Here is an 8281-nt window from a genome sequence, read left to right on the forward strand (position 1 = left end):
CTCAGAGTACTAAGGGCAGGCCTTGACCCAGTGGCTTTTGAGAGCCCCTGATTCAGTGGCCAGGTCCAGGGCTGCCTAACATTTCTTGGCTGGCAGCCAATGTTTAGAAATACAGGAGGGGAATGATGCCAGTCAGGTAGATAACAGCATGAGGAGGGGACTGAAGTGAGAGACCATGGAAGATAGTTCTAAAGATGGTTCCCAGTTCCACAACTGTGCTGACCGAGTGTACCACAGATGTAGGTATCTAACTCCAACTGGGCCTTGGCAGCATCAAAGCAGTCCTTTTCTTCCTCCCTAATTGATCCCCTATCTCCTTCTCCACAGAAGCCTTCTAAACCCGCTCTCCAAGCCTCTCACGCATCCCCTCTCCGCACAGTCCCTCCTGAGGACCTCACTTTTATTTCGTCGATAAAATTGTGGCCACGAAACTCCATCTTCTTCCCTTCTTTTCTTCTCAAAGCCTCCTGACATCATCCCCTCTTCTCTTTTTCTTTCCTCTAGTATCTGATAATGAAATGGGCCTTTGTGTCAAGACCAATCCCTCTATATGTGCCCTTGATCTTGTCCTTTCCAGTTTTCTCTAAGAGATTACCTTCTCTATCAGCCTCTCCCTGTCTCCTTCTCTATTGTCATAAAACCTACCCAAATCTCTCCCATCCTTAAGAAATCTTCCACTAGAATCTGTCATCCCATCAAGTTGTCATCCTAGATCATTCATAGCCAAACTCCTAGAAAAAAAAGAACTCTCTGTCCACATTACCTGCACTTTCTCTCGTCTCCCTTTTCAATTTGCTTCTCACTGAATAAACTGAAATTGTTGTCTCTAAAGTTACTAATGACATATTTTTTAAAAAATAAAATTTTAGTGACGTCTTTTGTATTTATGTCACCCGGCTCTACCCCACTATTGATCTCTTAATTGCCAAATCTGATGGTTTTTTCTCAGTCCTCATCTCTTCTTGCATGATATGCTATATGCCCTGGCAGTGACAGTACCATTCCCAGGCCCCCTGTCCTGTTCCCAGCTCAGCCCAACTCTCAGGCTATCATCCTAGGAAGCTACTCCTGTGGAGAAGGGACCAGGCATCTGTACCAACTGCTAGTCAACCATCACTCGCTGAGCAGGCAAGCCAGCCTGGCTGGCCTCTCTGGGGGAGAGCCAGGATGCGCTAGGCAAGCCAAACCGTGACCGCCATGACCTGGTGCCATCTCTCTCGGGACCCTGAAACTAAGAGCCTTGGGAATAGCAAGGCTTCCAGCCCTCTGCCTGCAGCCACCACGCTGGGAAGTGAGGCCTGTGGAGATGCAGCCTGGGCCTCCTCCTGCAGGGGCCACAGCCACAGCTACTGAAGGCCCAGAAAAGAGGGCTCTTGTCACCCAAGTCCTTGGTATTATTGCATGGTTCTACATCAGAAACCGATGGGATTTTGTCAGTGGAAATGACAGTAAAGAAAAGGTATTAGTATCTGCTTTGCTACTCTACCTAAAGAACCATGGGCCTGTTCCATCTGGCTTGCAGCTGAAACAAATGTCTGCTGTTTCTGCCATTAGAATGTGAGCTTCTTGAGGGCAGGGACTAGGGGACTATCTTTTCTATTTGTATCCCTACTGCTTTGCACAGAGTAAGTACTTGTTTTATTTTTCATAAGGCAGCTAGGCTAGGTCGCAGAGGAGATAGAGCACAAGACTTGGAAACAGGAAGACCTGAGTTCAAATCCTACCTCAGACACTCCATAGGTATGTGAACATAGGCAAGTCATTTATCCCTTCAGTGTCTCAGTTTCCTCATCTGTAAAATGAGGGTTGGGGCAGCTCGGTGGTGCAGTGGATAGAGTGGTAGCCCTGGAATCAGGAAGACTCATCATCTTCCTGAGTTCCTAACTAGCTGTATGACCCTGGGCAAGTCACTTAACCCTGTTTACCTCAGTTTCCTCATTTGCCAAATGAGCTGGAGAAGGAAATGGCAAACCACTCCAGTATCTTTGTCAACAAAACCCCAAATGGGGTCACAAAGAGTCAGACAGGACTGAAACGACTGCACAATGACAAAATGAGGATGATAAAAGCATCTGCCTGCCACACACAGTTGTTGTGAGGATTAAATGAGTCAACACATAAAGCATTTCGCAAACCCTAAAGAGCTGCATAAAGGCTGTCATTAGTCATTTGACAATGTTCCACCCCCTCTTCCTGGCTACTCTCTCCATATGGCTTGTTATGACACTTCTATTTCCTGGCTCTCCTTCAACTTTTCTGACTGACCTCTGTATGTGGGAATTGTGGGAGCACAATCGTGAACCACACCGACTCCATCTTGTGGGTCCATCCTGGGTCTAGCTCCCTTCCCTTTCTATTCAGTCATGGGTCTAGTCCCGTTTCTGTCTTGCGAGAAAACATTTTTCGATTATGGTAATTGTAAAAAAACCCCAATTACTTCATTGCATCGTCTGACCCAGTCCTATGAGTCTGGGAAGCTGGACCCCTCCTCCTGTTGCTTCAGTCATTTCAGTCCTGTCCCATTCTCCATGACCCCATTTGAGGTCTTCTTGGCACAGACACTGGAGAGGTTTGCCATTTCTTTCTAGAAACTGAGGCAAACGTGGTTTTAGAGACCCTTCTCTAAGAAGGATCTAGGTTATGCTGACCAGAAACCCGGTCAGATGCAAAGACTGAGGCAAGGAGTTTTCTCACAATTATACATCTCAAGCCACCCATGTGTCTTATCCGAGAACTGGCCCCATGCTGGTCAATCCTTGCCCTGTCGAAAGGGTTCTTGCTCTGGTGTGAGAGTCGTTAAGTGGCCTCTACGATGAATCCTCAGAAGGTTCTGAGCAGGAGCAAAATTTAATAGCTTTCTAGGACAAAGTCCCCACTGCCTCAGCTGTCATTCAAGGCCTGCCATAGCCTGTCCCCAGCCTCTGTCCCAGCCATCACCTCCTGCTTTGCCACTTCGGTCAGATAGGTCCTTTCTGGCCACCTTCCCCCTTTGATTCTTTCCTTTCCACGAGGCCCATGAGCAGTCCAGGAAGTCTCCTCCAGGAAGCCAGGGAAATCACCTTCCTCACAGTCCCTGGAAAGCAGCCCAGATTTGGAGCCAGAAGACTTGGGTTCAAGTTCTGGCAGTGACACTAAGCCGGTGACTATGAGCAAGTCCCCTGCCTCCTCAAGCATTGGTTTCCTCATTTGTAAAAGTAGTTCAACAACAGGTAAGCCTTATCAGGGTGTGGTAAGGAAACATTTTAGCAGCGGAAAAATGCTACAGGGATGGAAGCAGTGGGAACCATTTCAGCATTTCTTATCTGTTCCTTTTATTTGCTATGTAACAGGTGTAGCCTTGTGGTGTTTTTTAAAATTTAAATTTTTTTAATTTTAAATTTAATCTTTTTTATTAATTAATTTATTTTTAGTTTTCAACTTTCACTTCCATAAGCTTTTGAGTTCTAAATTTTCTCCCCCTCTCTCCCCACTCCCTCCCCAAGACGGTGTGCAATCTGATATAGGCTCTACATACACATTCCTATTAAGCGTATTTTCATATTGGTCATGTTGTAAAAAAAGAATTAGAACCGATAGCAGGAATGTAGTTGTCTTTTTTTTTAAACTTTTCATGTGTTTTGTCTTCTATCCCCAAGTAGACTGAAAGCCCTGTGAGGGCAGGGACCATGCTTATACACCTCTGTATCCCTGTCAGCATAGTTAGTTAGCATGGGGCCTTGTGCTCTACAGACGTTGATAAATATTTGTGGATTGATTGATGGGAACAGAGAGGACAAAAAGAAACTGATACGGGGTGCTGGGAGGTTGAGTGGGAGCAGACGGGTCACGCAGACGATTGCTGCGGTTGTCTGGGCACCCAAACAGGGGCATGGGGCCAGACCCTGCCCTCCGCTGCCATTGGCCGGACGACCTCAGTAACAGGGGAAGCACAGCTTTGCAGCTGCTCATGTTTTGATATGTCAGAGCGGGGCAGTCCTCTCTCTGTCCCTTGTCCCCACAACTCGAACTCTGTCCTGGAAGACAATCAGAAGAGAGGTCACCTCTCCTCCCTGCCTTCTAAAAGAATCCACTCAGAATCCCGAGCCCCTTTGAGAACAGCTGGGGGTTAAGCGCCTGCCTTTCCACCAGCTGTTTGCCAGAGACTGCCACCTCTGTCCTGTCCTGGGCTGAGGCTCCCACTTAGAGGGAGCAATTGGGGCAGGGTCGGTTGCCAGAAGGAGGGTACCCTGTCCCCCGTTCCTCCCTGGGCTAGAGCGAGGGGACAGAGGGGTTGAGAAGGCCAGGCCTAGGAACCTGGAGGTCTCCTGACACCTCGTCCAGACATACTTCCACCAAACCACAGAAAAGGTGTTTGAAGGCAGTGCCGCTGAGGATGCCCCTTGGATGCCAACTTAGGTTGGCACCATGGTGAGCTGAGGAAGTAGTGTGCTCTATTTCCCCAGAGACCTAGAAAGGCCTGGTTATTCTTATCACCATTAGCTTACGTTCACATTGCAGGTTCGAAGTGCTCTATCTACGTTATCTTACTGACCCTCCCAACAACCCACTGAGGGTGATGTTGTTAAGTTGTTCAGTCATGTCCAATTCTGTGACCCCATCTGGGGTTTTCCAGGCAGAGATACTGGAGTGGTTTTCCATTTCCTTCTCTAGCTCATTTTACACATGAGGAACTGAGGCAAGCAGGGGTAAATGACTTGCCCAAGGTCATACAGCTAGTAAGGGATTTGAACTTGGGAAGATGAGTCTTCCTGATTCCACGGCCCGCCCCCCCCCCCCCCCCGCACATATGGAACCATTTAGCTGTCCTTCCCAACAACCTGGTGAGGTGGGTGGTGCAAATAATGCTCTCATTTGAGAGAGAAAAGATGGGAGAGAGGGAAGGGAAGGAGAGGAGGGAGGAGGGGAAGGGACAGGACAGGACAGGATAGAACTAGAGAGAAAAGGAGAGGAGGTGGCCTCATTCATAGTTCCCAAGTATTACATATGAAAGGAGATTAAGACCCAGAAAAGGGGTTAAACTGTCAAATGATTTGCTCAAGATAAACTGGCTGGTCAGTTACAGAACTGACCTTGTTCTCTGCCTCCAAGGGCCGTCAGTCAGTATTAAAGTCGCCCGGCATGTACCCCTGCAACCTCGCTGGAAAAGCAGGATCCCTATGAAGGCAATGAACACAAAGTAACATGTACTTATTTTTCATTGTTGCCACATGCATCCTGCCTCCCCAGCTAGACTGTAAAACCCTCGAGGACGGGCGCCTCTTACCCGTCTGTGTATGCCCCCACAGGGCTGGGCATGCATCTTTGCCTCCCTGCCACCTACAACGGTGCCTTGCACACAGCGGGCACTTCAATATTTGCTGAATTCAGTCGACTGCAAAGTCAGTCGACTGCTAGCCACGTGACCCTGGTGAAAGTTTCTTCCTTTTCTCTGAACCTCAGTTTTCTTATCTGTAAAATAGGCACAATAATACTTGTTCCACCTATCCCACAGAACATTGTGAAGATAAAAGGACATGATGGCTCTAAAGCACTTTGCCAGCTTTTAAGCTGTGGGTTAATATAAAGCATGAGATTGAGATAGAATGACTCAGTGAAAAGAAAACTGGACTTGGACTCAGGAAAGGCTTCGCTGGCTCTGACACTCTGCCTTCTCTCTCAATGCTTCAGTTTCTTCATCTGTTAAATGGGGACAATAAAAAATAAAAATATACTAATATATAAAACAATATATAAATATAATAGTATGAATAATATATAAAACAACATAATATATAAATATAATAGTATAAATAATATACAAAATAATATAATATCTATATAGTATGAGTGACATGTAAAACAATATATAAATATAATGTACAAATTAGATATAAAACAATATACTAGTATATAAAACAATATAATATATAAATATTATATTATTATGTATAAATATGTAAAATATAAATAAATAGTGTGGGCAGGCCTCTCTGGCCTTTTGTGAGGAAAGTGTTTTGTTTTTGTTAAAGGGTCATCAGAGGGTGAGTGGCTTGCTTTTCTACAGTTTCCCAAAGTGGATTGTGCCCTCTCTGTCTTATCTGATTTTTCTTTCAATCCTGCACAACTGCTAACACAACGCTCTGTACACAACAGACTCCAGTAAAGGTTGGGAAACAGAACAGTTTTGTGGAAAGAGCCCAGAATGGGCCGGGCGGCTTACAGCGGTAAACTGGAGGGAGGACTTGGTAAGGCTCTTCCCCAATCTGGGCTGTTTCCCATTTCTAAAATGGCGGCGTTTGAGGTCCCTTCCAGGCCTGCGGTTCTCAGAATCATCTTGTTGTGCCTGGCCCTGGACTTGTGGGCAATGCGCAGAAAGTACAGGGTGGCAGATGGAGGCTTGAGAGAAGAGAAAGCATCAAAGCAGAGCCATCCACAAGGGAGGCTGGACTGCACAGGCTGGGGGTGGGGATGGCAGGACCTACCAGAAAGACCTCGTGAAAGGAATCCTTGTTCAGGGAGGGCCTGAGCCTAGACCAGACAGCCTGGGAGTTCTCTTGCATCAGCTTGACCCTCCGAAGTCAGACACCCAGTCTGATGGGTTATGCCTCCACAGCCTCCCTTGCTTTGGTCCCGTTCTCTCTCCTCAAACTGCCTCCACCATAATTTAGGCCCTCATCACCTCACATATATATTTGTGTCCATGCATGTCATTAACAAGCATTTTGCAAGCGCCTTCTGTCAATGTGCTGGATGCAAATACCGTACAAAAGTAAGACAGCCCCTGTCCTCAAAGAGCTTATATTCTATAGGAAGGATACAACATGTTTACAAATAAGCAAATACAAGCTATAGTAAAAATTAATATAAAGTGAGTGATATGGCTGGGGAGTATTCACTGGGAGAGTCAGAAATCACAAAGAACCTCTTGAAAGATGTAACACTTGAGCTGAGCCTTGAAAAGGAGCTCCAAGAGGTAGAGGGGAGAAGGGAATGTGTGCCAGGCACGGGGGTACACAGCCTGGGCAAAGGTGCAGGGGGAGGAGATGTCATGTTATGTATGTAATAGTGAGTAGGTGAGTCTGCTCATGACCCTGTTTCTGTTGAAGGCACACTTTCTTCCAGTCATTCGGGGCTGACATCTAGGGGTTCATCCTCACCTCTTCACTCTCCCTCGGTGCCCATATCCAATCCGATGCTAAGTCTGTGGCGCTGACCTCCCAGCATCCCTCCCATACAGCCGCTTCTCTCTATTTATTACGGCAGAACTTTAGGGAATTTTTTTTAAGGCAAGGTAGATCAGGGCATATTTTTAAGCAGCTGAGAAGGAAACAACGGATAAGGAGAAGCTGAAAAATGGGCAGAGAAGGAAGCATGATCTAAACAGCAAGCTCCTGGAGATGGCAGGGGATGGGGTCAAGGGCACGAGGACAAGGGGCACCTCATGTCTTAAGACTGGACCAAAGGACAGAAGGGGAGTGGGTAATCACAAAGTCTCTGAAGGGCAGAAATGAGGAGGAGATGGTGAACTGTGGGGTCGTCAGCTGAAAGGGAAATGGAGAAGATCTTGGGTAATATTAAGTCAATGGCTTTAGAAGGGAACAGAAGTTTGAGAACAGACAATATGAGGAGCAGGATATAGTATCACTGCAGGTGAAAGAGTGGGAGGAAAGGATTGCCATATAAAGGGATCCCCCCCCCAATAGAATGTAATCTCTTTGAGGACAGGCAGGACAGCATTATTTTTAAAATGTGTATAGCTCCAGTACCTAATAATAATAGGAACTTAATAAATATTTGTTGATTTGAATTCTATGCCTTAAAATCTCTTCTGACTCTGACAACCTGAGCGGTCATGACTGATATGTGATTTTTTTTTTTAATTTTTATTTTCAGTTCCACATTCTCTTCCTTCCTCCAGGCCCTTTGAGAAGGCAAGCAACACGATACCCATTATTCATGTGAAGTCATGCAAAACCTGTTTCCATATTACCAACATCACCCCCCCCAAAAAATAAGAAAAACTTAAAAAGTGAAAATATAATGCTTCCATTTGCAGTCAAGCAGTTCTGTCTGCAATCTGCAGTTTTCTCCCTAGAGGTGGATAGCATTTTTCATCATGGGTCTTTTGGAATTGCCACGGATCACGGTCTTGATCATAGTAGCTAAGTCTTTTGCAGCTGGTTATGCTTACAATGTTGCTGTTACTGGGTACAGTGTTCTCTTGGTTCATTTTGCATCAGTTCATATAAGTCTTCTCAGATTTCTCTGAGACCATCTCCCCTTCATCCTAATTTATGATTTC

The sequence above is a fragment of the Phascolarctos cinereus genome, unplaced genomic scaffold, assembly GCF_003287225.1.
Source record: "Phascolarctos cinereus isolate Bilbo 61053 unplaced genomic scaffold, phaCin_HiC Scaffold_4;HRSCAF=312, whole genome shotgun sequence".
Lineage (NCBI taxonomy): Eukaryota > Metazoa > Chordata > Mammalia > Diprotodontia > Phascolarctidae > Phascolarctos > Phascolarctos cinereus.